The sequence below is a fragment of the Rattus norvegicus genome, chromosome 14 (genome assembly GCF_021556685.1).
Source record: "Rattus norvegicus strain SHRSP/BbbUtx chromosome 14, alternate assembly SHRSP_T2T, whole genome shotgun sequence".
In the NCBI taxonomy this organism is placed as follows: domain Eukaryota; kingdom Metazoa; phylum Chordata; class Mammalia; order Rodentia; family Muridae; genus Rattus; species Rattus norvegicus.
The window spans coordinates 70,331,117-70,348,063 of NC_141547.1; the positions used below are offsets into that span (position 1 = coordinate 70,331,117).

The 16,947-nt window shown below is 40.2% G+C and overlaps 1 long non-coding RNA gene across 5 annotated transcripts in view; it reads left to right on the top strand.

Annotated features, from left to right (window-relative positions):
• LOC120096620 (uncharacterized) overlaps positions 1-16,947 on the top strand; it is a 134,530-nt gene that overhangs the window by 22,199 nt on the left and 95,384 nt on the right. The window contains exons 2-3 of one of the 5 annotated variants that reach the window (XR_015637458.1): positions 318-375; positions 1,178-1,276. The exons of 3 other annotated variants lie outside the window; for them this stretch is intronic. This is a non-coding gene — a long non-coding RNA (uncharacterized LOC120096620). The remainder of the gene's footprint in view (positions 1-317; positions 376-1,177; positions 1,277-16,947) is intronic. One more of the 5 variants, XR_015637457.1, reaches the window with a different exon arrangement.

The window sequence follows — 16,947 nt, forward strand, 5'->3', positions numbered from 1 at the left end:
ACAATGTCATCAAGATATGGAAGAGAGGAACTTAGAATATATAGTAAAAAACAGTAGCAAGAAAGAGAGAATAAGAAGCCATGTATGTACCCCCATGAATTAACCCTCTGGGACACTGTGGTTCAGTCTTCCGTGGGCTCACAGGTGAGTAGCGCAGATGTAATAAGGTCAGAAATAACACATATGGAAAGGAGGAGAATCAATGGATTCTATAATGTACGTGCTTTTGGGAATTCAAAGGTGGAATGCCTTCTTTTATTGGAGGACAAAGGCAGGCTTCACATGTTGTCTATAAACTTTCTTTAATGTCATCCCAGCAATTATGTGCTTGAAAGCAAGAAGTCTTCCATGGCTAACATCCCAGAATCATAAAAGGTATTGGACTATCTTTGTTTCATTTATTTTATATATTTGTGGATTTTTTTAACAAGGCTGGACTCTGTACAACTGGCTGAGGGCCAAGCTAAAATCACCAAGTTATGTGTTAGCGTCTCTTACATTGTTAAGTAATGGCCATTTAGAGAAATGGCTTAAACAGCCTCTACTCCCTCTCTCATCTTAAATGGAACTTCACTAAATCAGGAAGAAAACAGGGACGTTCTCTCTGTGAAAACACTGCAAAATAATAATGAACTCGATCCTTTTCTGAGAGCAGCACATTAATGTAGAGTCCTGGAAAATAAGTCTAACTGCCATTGGAAATTGCTATTGTTAAGGATATTAGAGTTGATCTAACACAGTCTAGTTAAACTGGTAGCTGTGAAAATGGAGGAGTAGAATGGAGTTTTGCAGTCTTCAGGACTTGATTATTGGTTGTGCAAACAATTCAAGGAGTGAAGATGTCTGGGGTTCTTCCTTGGAGAACTAGACAGGTAATGATGTTACCATGGAGTTCAGGAACAATGAAGAACAGACTAAAGAGAAAAGATAAAAAAAAAGTGAAAAGTATTTGAAGAGTAAGATAGTGAGACAATTAATAAATTGAATATTTGAATTATTTAACATTCATGTAAATTATGTAATACTAATTAGTTAATATTTTAAATATCAATTTTTGTGTGTATACAGACAGGTTTTTGTGTATGTGTGTGTGATGTATTCATGTGCACACATGTGTGCAGAGGCCTTATGGCAATATCAGGGCTTTTCCTTAATCACTTTTCCGTCTAATTTTTAGGAAGTGTCTCTCACTGAACTTGATGCTCACTGATTGGGTAGACTTGCTGGCTAGAAAGCTGAGGGATCCTCTCTAAACCTCCCCACACTGGGATTACAGGTACATGTTAAGTCCCTGGCTTTTAATGGGGGTACAAAAAGGATCTGAACTCAAGTCTTTTTTTAACATTTTATTGGTTCTTTGTGAATTTCACATCATGCACCTAAGTATAACTCATATCTCCCTCTCTAGCATCCACCCCCCATCCTTGCGACCTCTCCCTGACAGTGAATAAAAAAGTCTCATCATGAAAAAAAAAAAGAAAAGAAAAGACCTGGGTATTTCTTAGTTCTCTGTAAAAGCTTACTGTAGCCATGAGAGGTGCATCTTCTGAGATTATGGCCATGGATATGTAATTTTAGCTGGTGAATTCTCTTATTTGTCAAGTTCAAGACGAGACTACCACATAGGGTATCAGTTCACAACAAGTGTGCATGCAGGTACATTCTTGTATGATGTCAAAGAATTCATTTTATGTTGATTGTATGCCAGACACTATTCTGAGGCTGAGGAGTATCTGCAATGATGCAGGGTCTGTGCCATCATGGAGCTGATATTTGTGTGGTAGCATCAGAATAACAAACAAGAGAATTATAAGATGCTATGTAGGGATCAAGTTTTCTGTCGGAATAGTTCTTGACTGGGGAAATTTTGGATGGGATGCTCTGGTCATTTGTTTGTGTTTGTCCTTTAAGCCACTCCTTCCCCAAACATTGGCCTCCCTCTTTGAACTAGTTGGTAGAGTCTTGATTTTGTTTGAGTGGGTTCTTACCCTCAGGTCATGTTAGTGTTAATAAGGGTAGGAAGTTTGGATTTTATCTCTATATAGTGGAAGTCATGGAGGGACAGGCCTGTTTCTTCTGTTTACTCCTTGCATCTAACACAATAATTAATCACATTAACTTTTATCTTGCAGCTTTGTCATACGATCAAATTTTGTCTCCATTAATCACACTGATTGCTTCCATCTGACCAGTGGTTAGTTTTGGACTGTCAGATCCTAGTCTCTGGGATCATAGAGTGGCTATGCATGGGGCCAAGGAAATGTTCTTGTTAATGCAAAGTAATGAGTAGTCAGAAAACAATTACCTCTCACCTCAGTCCCCACCATGGAGCTCTAATATTAAGTCTAGAATAGTCGCAGTTGCTCTGTTCTAGAAGGGTATATACTGCTGATCTGTTGAAGATCAAAGAATTAACAAATGGGAAAGAATTAAACATTTGATGAAATTCTAATGAAGCTAAATTGTCCACACAACTACCCTGAATCTATGCCTTGCCACATTCCTTCTTGTTTCAGCTGTTCCTGCTTGCGTTTGATAATTGTATCTTACTGATAGTACACACGAAGGGCTAGATGAGGAGGCAGCTTTCAAGCTGATTGAAGAATGTGACAAAGGAGCCAGGGTGTATGAAGAGTTCAAGGGGAGGAAGGCTGCAAGGTGTAGCCAGTCTAGAATGGAAATACCATGACATAATTGAGGAAGAGTGCTGTGAAGAGTGGTGAGGACCTAAATAGAGGCCAGAGAGGGGCAGCGCTGTAATTGTTACTTATCTCGTTGTGACAAAATACAAGACAAAGCAACTTAAGGACCGAAAGGTTTATTCTGCTCACAGTTTGCGGCTTCAGTCCCACATGAAGGGAAGGTCATGGCTGCAGGAGTTTGAAGAGGCAGCCTGCTTCTACTGTCAGCAAGCAGAGACAGATGAATTTGTTCAACCAGCTTTCTCTTTTATGCCGTATAGGATTGCAGCCCAGGGCACCCTGTCACCTAAGTGGAGAGTGGGGCTTCCCAGTTCAATTGACCTAATCTAGAAAATCCCTCAGACACATCCCAAGAGGATTGTCTCTTCAATGATTCTAGATTCTGCCAAACTGTCAATCAACCTTAACCATCGCAAGCACTGTTAACAAGCATAAGTAGTTTGGACTTACTTTTATCTACATATACTACTAACCATTGGAGGGGCAGATCTGTTTCTTTCATTTTCTCATTATTTGCATCTAGCACTATAATTAATCACACTAACTTTTAGTGCAGAGGTTTTTTCTGTGTGATCAAAATAATTTCAGTATCGAAAAGATCACTTATCAGTGAATTTGTTCTTGCAGTGCTTCTGTGTAAAGAGATGAGACTTTCTCCTTGGCAGCAGACAAAAGGGGTTTCTCAGAATGCCTTTATCAGATGCAACTTCAGAAACTAAGTTTACAGGTAAAGAAAGTCAGAAATGTGTGTGAAACGGCAGCAATGACGACTCTTAATTAGCTGCCTCAAATAACTCTTGGCATCCTTAATTTTCACCTTTTTTTGGGTAACATTTCAATTCATTCCAAGGTTTTACCAGAGTAGACAGGCATGAAATGAATTCTCCATGGTAGGATACCAATGGCAAAGAAATTGCAAGCTTTGAAATGGCTGGAAGAAATCACGTGCATTCTTAACTCTGGCTTTTTCCTAAACCTTGTGAATTCTGTCAACATTAATTCTGGGAAATATGGAAGCTCCAGTATTTAAGAGAAAAGAGCACTTGTGTTTTCTCTAAGCCTTGTCTGGATTCCATCTTTCCCATAAGCCCCTTCCTGGTGAGGAGAACAGTCTCTGGTGGGCATGGAGCACAGGAGATGGAAATCAAGAATCACAGCATTGTGTTGTTAATCTGGCATGGTGAATAAAAATGTAATGTAGAGGTTTTAGCTACTGTTAAGTTCTGTAAACCAGTTGTAAATAGAAGTGAAGTGCTTTCATCAAATGTGGTGAGCTTTCTCACTGTCATCCCCCAGGATCTATTATATGCTGCTACATATTACTCTTCTCACTACTTCCCATTGAGTCTTTCCAACACTTCATTGGAATGTACTGTTAGAGATGATTTCATATATATATATATGTATATATATATGTATATATATACCAAATTACCAAATATATCTATTACCTCCCAGTATCCCTTGTGTTCTGTGCAGTTTATATGTTTGCAGTCAGAGCATTTAGCATAGGTTCTACCCTCTAAACATCTTACAAGGTGCAAAATATAATATTGACTTGAGGCATTGTGATAGTTTTATATAGTTTACTACCTCTGGAACTCATATTGAAATGCAGTCTTTGTTTGAGTGTTAAGAGGGTGAAAATGGAACCATTTCCAGTCCTTAAAGGGGAAAGGCTTTGATAGGTCATTAGGATTATATGAGAATATTAAAGTGGGAGCCTCTGGGAATGAATGGGACAAATGGCTGAGACTCTACATGAAGAACAGAGCAGGGCACATATATACTTCTTGATGCCGCATATACCACGCAATATCCTGGACTATTTTGTGGTCTCTTGGCCAGAAGGTTATCACCAAATATCTCAACCTTTCACGAGAACCATGAGCAAAACTTAAATTATTTCCTTTTATAACACAGAAAGCCTGTGTTGTGGTGTTATCAACTACAGAATATGGCCTGATAGCAGCATTCTTGTGTACAGTAGATTCTAATATGTTTCTCTTGCATAACTGAGACAATATTCATTCTGGACCCTGGGGACACCATTGTACTGTGTTCTTCTATGTGTTTAACTATTTTGAATTTCTTAAAGAGGCTAACTCACACAATGGGAGTTTCAAATTTGGATAATTTCACTTAACAAAGTACTCTCTGGGTTCATGATGTAATGTTATTTTTTTTTTTTTTGGACTTTTTTTTTTTCCGGAGCTGGGGACCGAACCCAGGGCCTTGCGCTTGCTAGGCAAGCGCTCTACCACTGAGCTAAATCCCCAACCCGTAATGTTATTTTTTAAAGGATAGGTACAATTCCAACCTACTTATATAACAACATTTCAACTCACTTCTTGGCTCACAGAATGGTTTGTCACTATGTCTTGAGTTTGTGAAAGTCTCTCCATTCATTAAAATGCATAGCAATAGAGATTCTGCCATCCAGTGTTCCAAATGCACCATTCCTTCTTCTTGGGATTCCTGTTCCATACTTCTCTCATTTCGAAGGCAAGAGATTTCTGTGTTAGCATTTCCTCACTATAAGGTCATACTAAGACAATTGAGTTGTCTTGTGAATCAATGTCTTTGATGCTCAGTTTTAGGGTTTACACACAGTGATGGCTTAGATGAGATTAGCCTGCATAGGCTCATATGAAGCATGCTTGGTCCCCAGTAGTTGAAACTGTTTGGAAGCAATTACAAGATGTGGCTTTGTTGGAGGATGTTGGTCACTGGGGTTGGGCTTTGAGGTTTTAAAATCTCAGGCCATTCTAGCTTGTTCTCTCTCTCTCTCTCTCTCTCTCTCTCTCTCTCTCTCTCTCTCTCTCTCCTTCGCCTCCTCCCTCCCTCCCTCCCCCTCTCCCTTCCTCTCTCTCTCTTTCTCTCTGTCTCTCTGTCTGTCTCTGTCTCTGTCTGTCTCTCTGTATGTCTGTCTCTCTGTCTGTCTGTCTCTCTCTCTCTCCCTCTCTCCTCACCCCAACTGTGGATAAGGATGTAAGCTCTTAACTACAGCTCTGATGTCATGCCTGCTATGCCTTGCTCCCTGCTGTAATAGTCATAGTCTCTAGCCCTCTTAAACTATAAGCAAGAGGAAAATCCAACTGTTTCTTTTGTAATACTTTGTTCATGATGTTTCTTCACAACAATAGAAAAGTAACTAAGAGACAGTCTAAGATTGGGTGGATTCATTGCTTTGGGCCTCTGGTCAGGATGCCAGCTGGCAATGGTGAGGACATGTAGTATAGAAAACTGTTCACTTCATAGCCAAGAAACAAAAGATTATGAAGAAGAAGCCAGAGCTCCCACAGTCTCTCCCCCTCAAGGGTACATTAGTAGTGATCTAAGGGTCATTTCTTATGTCTAACCTTTTAAAGATTCCAATACCTGCTAGTGTTACCCTGGAGACCCAGCCTGTAACACTTCAGTGGACTCTCAATATCTAAATCGTATCACTTTCTCTGTTGTGTTTTCGTTGTTGTATATCAGCCTTGATCATGTTCTCAGATCTTATCAGTTACTTCCTTCTTTCCAAGACGCTGTGCACCTTCTGCAGAAGGCTATTACTTTCATTCCTGACATTCTTGTGAGTTAATTCCATGAGCTTTTGGGTGTCTAAACTGGAGCCTTGAACCACCATTGCCCTCATACCTCATAAACTAAGTCCCTGCTATTTCATCCTTTTAAGCCAAAACTTAAAATCCTACTAAGGATAATGGGATATGGGTCGTAAGGGATGCTGAGGGGCTGGAAGGAGCAGCCTGAAGTGTGGGACAACGACCTGTCTATGACGAGATTCTTTACCAATATGTATCAGGAGATGAGCGATGGGGCGGGCCCCCAAACTCCAGCTGCTTTTGCTCCTTTTTGAGTCACAGCAAGCTGGAGTTTCACTTGGCAAGCATTGCAGAGGAATCTTGGACCGTGAGTGAGCATGCCTCTTGAGCTGCCTGTCATCTCTGCTCTTCATGGAGAAATAGAGGATACACATTCTGCGTTTCTCAATATATTCCCTTTCCTCCTCTTCTCTTTCCCATGGCCTTCAAGGCCCAGGGTTTGCCCCTCCTGTGCAGAATGACAACCCTTTAATTACTGCTTTCGATTCTTCTTTCTAGGAGACCCTGAGCTATGTATGAAACTTTCAGACACTCCACACTGTGTCTTGTCTATAACTTCAATGATGCAATAGTAGAGGCTATTCTAACACATCTCTGAACCTATCTTCCGGTTGTCCACTGTTTTCCAATTCTTCTGTAGAGCCAGTTGCCTTGATGCTGTATGCTTCTACTGGGAGTATGTGCTTATTAAGAATCCGTTATGGAGCTGGAGAAGGTTCCTCTGTTAAGAGCATTTGCTGCTCTTTCAGAGGATTACAGTTCAGTTCTCAGCACCCATACTGGATGGCTCGCAAGTGCCCATAACTTTAGCTTCAGGGGATCTGATACCTTCTTCAGCCTCTGTGTGGGTATCAGCTAAAGATGGGTCACAGATTCTCTGTCTCTGTCTCTGTCTCTGTCTCTGTCCCCCCCCCTCTCTCTCTCACACACACACACACACATACACACACACACACACACACACACACACCCACCACACACACACACACAGAGTGACAGGGAGGTAGGGAGACTGAGAGAGCTCAAACTTTTGTCAAATCACTGGTATCTCTGAAAGTTTTGCAGGAGTTGATGAAGCTTGAATAGGAAAAAACCCTTATACCTAGGTATTGGGTCTTGGAAAGCAGAAATTATTGATTGAAAAATCCGGCATTTAAAAATGAAATATGCTAAAGGTCATATATCAATAAGGGTAATTATGATTAGAGAATAGCTCTCAAGTATAGCAGATCTTTTCTAGAAAACCATGGTGCAAGATTCATCAGAATCAACAGTATCCAAGCTTACATCCATAGATGCTGCAGGCAGCCACACAGGTGGAACTCCAAGCTTCGTCTTTTTATAATGTCTAAATAAAGAGTGCCCAGAATTAAAGAGGTATAAATTGTTTGTTTTTACAAGATAAGTGCATTTCACAAAACCCAGAGTGCATAGATTCTGCAGTGCTCTATAGATTGCTAACCTGCACATGAGCCAGCCATTCTCTAAAGATCTGTTTGGAGGAAACAGACCTCTGTGAGACTTGTGCTTGCTTTATCGGTGTTTTTCAAGTTGTGGATCTTGGCTCTCGATGAGCCATGGAACAAATTTCTTGAATTGGGAAAAGGGAGTGGAATGAAAAAAAAAAAACAAAACCAAAAAAAAAAAAAACAAAATAGAAAGGATCAGTGTGCATTGCATGTTTCAAGGATGTCTTGTGAAAATTGTGCATATATGTGTGTATGTGAGCATGTATGGTTATGTGATGTGAAATTTCTAGCAGAGGTCTAAACTTTTCTTTGCCTTGATTTCTGGGGGGGAAAAAGCCTTTGAGGGATTTTCAACTAAAATAATGCTTTCTCAGGTTTGGATTATGAATAATGTAAGACATTTATTTAAATAAATGCCAGGTTTTTATAACAGAATGCAACTTCCTTGTTCCAAGTTATGGATCGAGAGGCTATAACATACCTTAAAAATAAGTTGTGAATCTTATTCTAGAAAAAAAAAAAGAAGAGACGGATGTGACAGTTCCTTGCACTTATTAGCAATCATTAACACTAATGGGACTTTTCTTTCTTAAGTCATATTTTGTGGGGAATAAAATTTTCAGTTCCAGTTTTATTATGTTATGAGAAGGAGTACCACTGCCTCAGATTGACAACACTGGATAAAATCTGAACTTCAGGACGACAATTAATAGCATAATTTAGTAACAGATCCCAAATGGGAATGTCTGGTGATTTACAGAAAGATAGTTTAAGACAATGCACTAAACATTCCTACTTACTGCAGTATGTACCCAGCATATGAGAAAAGTTTATACCGTGGCAGAAAGAAATGAATAAAAAATCAGGGAGTAGGAGATACAATGTCAAGCCTAGAGCCTATACCTCATTTCAGAAGTCAAGCTACTCTGGAAAGCATTTTATTTGATTGAACCAGTACCCACCTCTGTTACGACTCAGAGAATGTTTTGAGCAATGTACTGTTTTTTTCTGAAGCAGTTTTAATGATTAGCTCTATGGAATGAATGAATATTGATATATTTTAAAGAAAAAATGTTAAAGTGTATATGTATCCTTCTTTATCATGCCCCACTTTAAGTAGTGACTCCTAATGGTCAGCGAGGTCACTTGATTGTGTCTGTGTTCCTCTGAGCCTCCGGGTTTCTGGGTTTGGTCACCTTGTGTCTCTCGTGCCAGAGAACTTTTACCTTCAGACCTTATAGATCGGACAGTTGTACCTTTGCAAACCAGAATTAAGTATGCACAAGACCTGCACTTCGTCGTCCTCAGCCTGGTGTCTTTTCCCTTCTGACAAAGGGAGCTGGAAGCTCCCCTAGTTACATCCAGTTAAAAGGCAGTTGAAACATGGAGCACAGGATTGGGTCCATGGTAAATGCTCGGAAAAACGATTTTTTTTCACCAAGATCCATTAAATTTGTCATGAATATAATTGATACGATCTTTTTAAACTTTCAAAATATTTTTCTAGCATATGTTTCAGATTGCCTAGCATGGGCTAAAAAACCACTGTCAACGTTCCCAGAATCTTTAGGAATTTTCTCAGGATAGTGTCAGTTAAAAATACTAACATTAGCTTATATTTTTGATGCATCTTACATCAAAATAAATGTGGCATCATTTTCCCAGTCTCGAGCATGTTCAAGATTGCTGGGTGAGGTTAATTTACTCATTCAAGGTCACCCAGTTTCTAATGAGGGAAGAGGACTGACCTTCCCCCTCCCCCCACACCCTTCCGGCACCTAGCCTGGCTCTTTATGACGTCTGTTTTTATGTGCACAGTTTTCATGGCCCCCTATGTGATCCAACATCACACCACCTGGCAAAGCAGCTGTCCTCAAGAACTGGGAAACGGGTCCAGCTTGGAGGAATCTCATTATCACTTTTTGAAGCATTACCCTGACTGCATTTTAAGTTGTATAATTTTGCTGGATGTCGATCTGAGGTTGAGGCTGGCTATTGGCAAGAACTGTTTTTCATTTTGGTTGGAATTTTCCTTCCAATATGATTCAACCCCTATAAAAAGACTAGGAAGAACAGAGTCTTGAAATTAAAGGTGTATGGGGACTCTCCTGATATTTGACTTATAAAAATAATGGCGATGGTTTAGGTAAGTATATTACATAATTTTTCAAGATCCAAATATCTGTGCCATGCGATCCTCCTGAGTCATCTCTGTTCACTTTCTCCATGAAGCCTTTTAGCTCTTTGTAGCCCCAGTTGAAATGAATTACTAGGTTTCTCATAGTGTCCAAATATATCACATCTCTCTCTCTCTCTCTCTCTCTCTCTCTCTCTCTCTCTCTCTGTCTGTCTCTGTCTCTGTCTCTCTCTCTCTCTCTCTGTCTCTCTCTGTGCGTGTATATTTATATAAATATCACCTTTTATGGTACAGCTCTGGCAACATGAAATATCTACTCTGATTTGTAATGTGAATAGGTTACAGTGATATTTGTCTGTAAATTGTTCCCCAGTTGACAGGCTGCAGATGCCCCCTCCCACCCCTCACCATCCTGAGAATATTCACAAAGCAGCTACAAACATTTAAGTGTTTCATAAAGGGTTGTTCTTGACAGGTACTTTTACACATGCTATCTTTCCAATTGAACATCACAGCTTTGCCTTCATCGAAACAAGACACTATTACAGTAAAACAAAACTTGCTTTGGAAAAATCATATAGACAGATGTATATTTTTTCAATACAAAAGCTCCATGTAGGGTCAGGCTTCTTTACTGTCTGTAACCATACAGTCTTAACATTATCACTGCTATGAACTAAGAGAGCAAGTTCAATGCATGTTATTCGAGCAGTGAACCATTTCCTCAAGACGAGAATTTTGAAAACATTATTCAAGTTTCTGTGTATATCATGCATATGTACAGAGACAGAAACAGAGAGAGATATCTTGGGAGCTTAGTCAACCATTGTAAAATTTATGCATCTCATAATGCTTAGTATGTTTGTCTTGATGAGTATTTTTCAGTCCCACCTATATTTCCTACACCTTTGGTGACAGCCCGATCATTTCACATGCTTTTTTAGTTGCATTATTTTCTTTCCTCAGTCTTTCTAGTTTTAAAAGGCTTAACATTATCCCCAACCCCTGATTTCATTGACCCCATTTTCATTCTTAAACTCTTCAGAGTTCAATCCTCCAACAGCTTGCTGGCATTTTCCGGGATGGTTTTTTGAGAACAGTAAACAAATTCAATGAGTTATTAAATCTGTGTGTGTGTGTGAGTGTGTGTGTGTGTGAGTGTGTGTGTGTGTGTGTGTGTGTGTGTGTGTATGTCTGTGTGTGTGTGTTCATGTACATGTGTATTGTATATACTGAGAATAGAACCTAGGGCCCCTCACATATATCAGACAATTTTGTACCACTAATCTCCATCCACAACCCTCCTTTTACCTTTTATTTTGAGATAAGGTCTTACTAAATTTTCCAGGCTGATCTTGAATTCACTCTGTAAACTGGGCAGGCTTAATCATCTCTGACCTGACACCTATATAGCCCTCCCGTGTAGCAGGAATTCTGGGCTTGTGTCATCTCACCCTGCTATGCTAAGTTCCTTTCGGAAAATATGTGTGTTCCCCATCCTTGTTTTTGGTTTTACTGTTGAAAATGAACATAGAATTTTTGTTTTAAACTTTACTGTAAAGACTTGAAAGATGAGAAGATTTCTCCCTGTTTTTATTTAAGCATTTGTGCAAGTTTATGGGGAGCAGAGTCAGCAGGCTTCCCTCTGCTTGCTCCTCCTCCTTCCCCTTGGTCATACTCCCTGGACATTTTCAGTTATGCTTTTACGTCATACGTATGTGCTCTGTGCTTAGAAAATCTAGAACTACAAATGAGAGAAAACATAGTTGTCATTTGAGACTGGCTTAATACACTTAATATAATCATTACCTATTGTACCCTTCTCTTGCAGACAGCAAGGCTTCATTCTTTCTTATGTCTGAATTATGGTCCACTATGTATACACTCCACACTTTATCCATTCCTCTGTTGTTGGATTTAGAAAAACAAACTGTATTTGCTTAAGGACAGTGAGTTTTTTATAGAAAAAACACCTAATACTTCACCACAGACATCAGGAGAAACAAGGTGTCATGTGTTTGAAGGCTAGGAATACAATGTTTTTTCCTCATTTTAGCTTTTATTTTATTGTGTAAATGTAATGTGTTCCTTTGAGGTAAATTAGGAAATATGATATATTTTCTTATATTTAAGTCAATAAGTGTTTGGGAAAATATTATTATGCTATCATAATCTGAAGTTGAGTATTATTAAAATTCATTTCAGATTACATATAAAAACATGCAACACACAAATTTATAAACATATGCAACACATATTTATAATATGCAAATATATATTATGTACCAAAATGGTTTCATGTTGCTTTTACTGCTCTGTGGCATGCTTTTGTCACTAAAATGTACACTACAAAAACTCTCCCAAACAATAATAATGCTTATGCAACATTAAAGCAGACAATGTGAACAGAAAGACAAGCCCACAGGAAGAGATCCTGATCAACCAATTGCATCTCATCCTTCTTGCTTTTCAAATACACATTGTTATTAGTCTTATCCTTTCTATTACAGATGCCTCTGCTATAAGCTCTTCCATTTTTTTTTTTTTTTGGATCTTTTTTTCGGAGCTGGGGACCGAACCCAGGGCCTTGCGCTTCCTAGGCAAGCGCTCCACCACTGAGCTAAATCCCCAACCCCAGCTCTTCCATTTTTTAAATCCTGCCTATAAGACTGCATATCATGTAGACATCCAGTTAGACCAGCACCATTTGTTGAAGATGCTTTCTTTTTTTTTTCTATTGTATGGTTCTGACTTCATTAAAAATCAACTGATGGGAGTAGGGATATAGGGGCCATCTCCAAAAAGAGACAAAGACTCAGGATAAGGGAAGATGCCCAAGAATCAATGGGGGATGACCTTAGCTGTGACTCACAGCACTGGGGATATGGAACCTAAAAAGGCCACCTCCTGTAGCCAGGTAGAAACCTCAAAGGAGCAATAGGGACAGCAATGCACTCACAAAACGTTCAACCCCAAATTTATCCTGTTTTCAAGAAATGCATCAATGGGGCACGGAGCAGAGACTGAGGGAGTAGCTATCCAGTAACCAGCTCAACTTGAGAGCCATCCCATGGGGAAGCACCAATCTCTGACACTATTAATAATACTGTTACACTTGCAGCAAAGAGTCTAGCATAGCTGTCCTCTAAGATTCCACCTACTAACTGACTCAGATATAGACATCTACAGCCAAACAATGGATGGCCCTTGGGGATTCTTATGGAAGAATAGGAGGAATTATTTGGACCCCTAAGGGGATAGGAACTTCACAGGAAGAACAACAGAGTCAACTAATCTGGATTCTTGGGGCCCTCAGAGACTAAAACAACAATCAAAGAACATACACGGACTAGACCTAGGCCTCCCTGCACATATGTAGCAGATGTACAACTTGGTCTTTATGTGGGTCCCAAACTACTGGACTGAGGGATATCCCAAAAGCTGTTGTCTGTCTAGATGGGCTGCCTGGTCTGGCCTCAGTGGGAGAGGATGCACCTAGCCTTATAGAGACTTGATGTGCCAGGGTGGGAGGGATACCACCACTCACTTAGAGGAGAAGCGGGCACAGGGGAAGGATTGTGGGAGGGGTGACCAGGAAGGGCTCAGCAAGCATGATTCAAAGTAAATAAGTAAAATGATAATAATAGTAATAATAATAAATGAATTTTTAAAGAAGACTGCATATTATATGTCTCTTTTTTTGTTGTCATAGAACTAGGGAGTGTCATTTTGTCTATTCAGTTCTGGGCCATTGAGTTCATGAGACAACTAGCACGTGAACCTCAAGGAGAGGAGGAACAGCCTGTGAAGAGAGGGAGGGAGAAAACTCAGTCCTTGTAGTGGGAGAGACGGAGGGCTTGCTGTTCCCACACCCATTTTGTCTCATCCTCACAGTGGTTCTTAGAGGACTAGAGGAAGGCATTGGCAATTCTGTTTATGTGGATGTGCTAATCAAGGGTGAAGGGGACAGAGCCAGGCATAATCCTAGCACCAAGGAGGTAGAGCAGGAGGATTAGAAGCTCAAGGCCAGACAGCTATATTGTATACCAACCTGGGCTACAGGAGACTCTGCCAAACAAGAGCAACAGCAGCAGCAGCAGCAGCAGCAGCAGCAGCAGCAGCAACAACAACACTGTGTAGCATCATTATGTGCTGTTGAAAGAAACAAGCTTTCCCTCCCCTACTCTATCCTACTTTTTATTTAGTTAACCTCAGGGTCAGGTCTACTCTATCCTACTTTTTATTTAGTTAACACAGCCATTCATGAAGGTCTATTCTGAAGAACATAGGCCCTCCTAGGCCGTGGGTGATGCATGAGGCTATTTCTACATCTGTGTTCTTTAAAGTGTTTTTAAAGAAGAAAAGTCTATACCTCCTCTTCTTTTACCTCATTTTACAAAATGCTGTTGGATTTCGGGATTTTGAAGTATTCACGCCAGAGTGGAGAGGCTATACCAACATGTCCAGGTGTTGCCCATCTTTAACATTTGGCAATTAAAGGTTAAAAGTCTCTACACCACACAGACTCTTTAAAATAGCCGGAAGTTTGCATTTTCTACTTGATCATCCAAACAGAACCAAACGGAACCAAAAAGAGTATATCTTTTCTGCACAATCATTTTGCCAAACACATTCCTTTATATTAAAAATGAAAAGACCTTAAAACTCCCTAACGGAGAGCTAAGCCTTAGAGTGCACGTTTACATGCAGGGCTGGAGGTATTCATTAAAATTGTAATTAGACTCACGGTTAAATTCATTCACAGCCGAACTTTCGCGTCAGTGTGGCTACAGGAAGAAAGCTCCAGTCTGAAAATGAGTTCAGCAGTCGGAGCGGTTTTAATTATGCAGACTTGATTATCGCTCGAGAAGGAAACCTTTATTGCCGCAACAGAATGAAGATCTTTTCCCCCCTCTTTTTGGTTTCCTGAGCTAATATGAAGTACATATTTTGATAAGCAAATGTTTTTCTGGGCAAAGGAAAATGTGAGGAAACCTGCACAATTTGTTATTAAACGGCCCTCTTGCCGATAAGGCCGTGGTCTGTGGTTTATGACGGAGGCAGATCAGTATCTTTTGGAGAGAAAGGTAAAATGGAGGCTCTAAGCTTCGGCTAAGTTTGGGAGCCATTTTTTCTATCAGGAAGTTCCTCTTGAGGGATAGGACAGCCCTGCAGGGCGTAACTGAGCCCCCAAAGTCTATCTGTGTCGTTCTGTCACGAGGATAAAACCTTTCATCTTAGTTACTTCTTCATTGCTATGATAAAATATCACAATAAAAGCAACTTAAGGGAGAAAAGGTTCATTCCGGCTCACAATTGCAGAGGGATGCAGTCCCCTGTGGTGGGGAAGTCATAGCAGCAGGCAGGGAACCATACTAATGGGAGCAGGAGGGTGGTGGTTCCATTCCATCCACACTTAGGAAGTAGAGCATGAACAGAAAGTGACTGGGTTGTAAAGACCCAAGGCCCATCTTCAGTGACCCACTTCCTACAGCTTCACTTCCTAAAGACTTCACTATCTCCCTAAACATCAGCGGGGGCCCAGCTGCTCAGACACACGAGCTTATGAGAAATAGTTCACATTAAAGTACAGAAAAGAATCCAAGAGAAGAGTTTTGGATTTCTCCTCATTCAAGAATACGTTCTGATTTGTGATGTCCTTCCACTGACCTTATTACATCATGACTTGAAAATGCTTGCACCCAACCCCTTCCTCTCGCCAGCAAGTCTAAACTGAGGCTGAGAAAGCACGTTTGAGGCCACTTACCTTGGATTTCTGATAGTAGTACAAGCTACCCCTGTTCTGACTCTATTTCCCTTTTGGCCAAAAGCTCAAAGACTGCAAGGCTACACAATACCTGGCACAGAGGGGAGGAATCAGGCACACTTGAGACGATGTTAGGTCTGCCTGCTAGTGCTGGGGGACTTGGGCAAAGTCACTTTGTCTCTGGGGAGATATTCTCCTCTATAAGATAAGGGAGAGGTGAGTCACTGCCCCTGATGTTGTCATTGGGCTTTCAAAGCACATGAGAAGGATTTTCTTAGAGTCTACATGCTTCCCAATTCATCCCAAGGCCACTAGTGAGATATAGCTCTTTTAAAAATAGTTATGCCAAATGTCAAAGAGTAGAGAAAGCAGTGTGTTATCGGAGCCATCCTAGACTTGCTCGGTAGACACAAATATTTGTATTTTACTGGTTGTGTAAAGTTTTGTATGCTGAAATTTAAAGCAAATTAGAGATACAATATTTTTTAGCCATAAATACTTACAAATATGTAAAGAATGACGGCCATATTCATCAAATAACCAGTTGATTCCCTTATTACCCAATCATCATAGTTGATTCAGCCATACTGGATTCCAACTCCTGTCACAGTTGCCTGTTAATGTCCTTTAAGCATCTTTTAACATAGTTCAACTTCCATTTTATTTATTTATTTATTAATTTATTTACTTACTTTATTTTTATCACTCAGATTTGTTAAAGACTTTAGAGACATCAGGCCTAATTAGCCCAGAGCGCTCTTTTTTCTGAAGTTTTGAATACTTTGCTGTGGATTTGGATTTCTAATTCTAATTCCTGCACAAGTTGAAAATTGGATAAGTGCTTAATTAGATCCAGGGCAAGCATTTGGCAAAACCACTTGCTGCAAAGTGCTGTGTCCTCTGTATGCACTCTAGGAAGCAGGTAAGGCTGTGACAGCGTGAGCTGAACCCCACCCCCACCCCCAGCCAGCACTTGTCACCATGGAAACATCCGAGGCCTCTACCAAGCTTTCACTGAGGCTCCTGGTACTGATACTTACTGCCTAGGTTAGTTCATTAGTAGCCATCAAAAGGTGCTTTTCTATTTTCTTCTCTGTTGGTTGACATTTTCAGTGTAGAACTTTCTGAGAGCCTTTCTTCACTGGGCCACAGTCTCTACAGTTGGGCTGTTTGACTTCTTATATTTAGTCTCTTATCAGGATGCTCCTACAACAGCCTTCATTAACTAGAGAAAGAGAGGTTCTGGGAGAGGTTCCACATA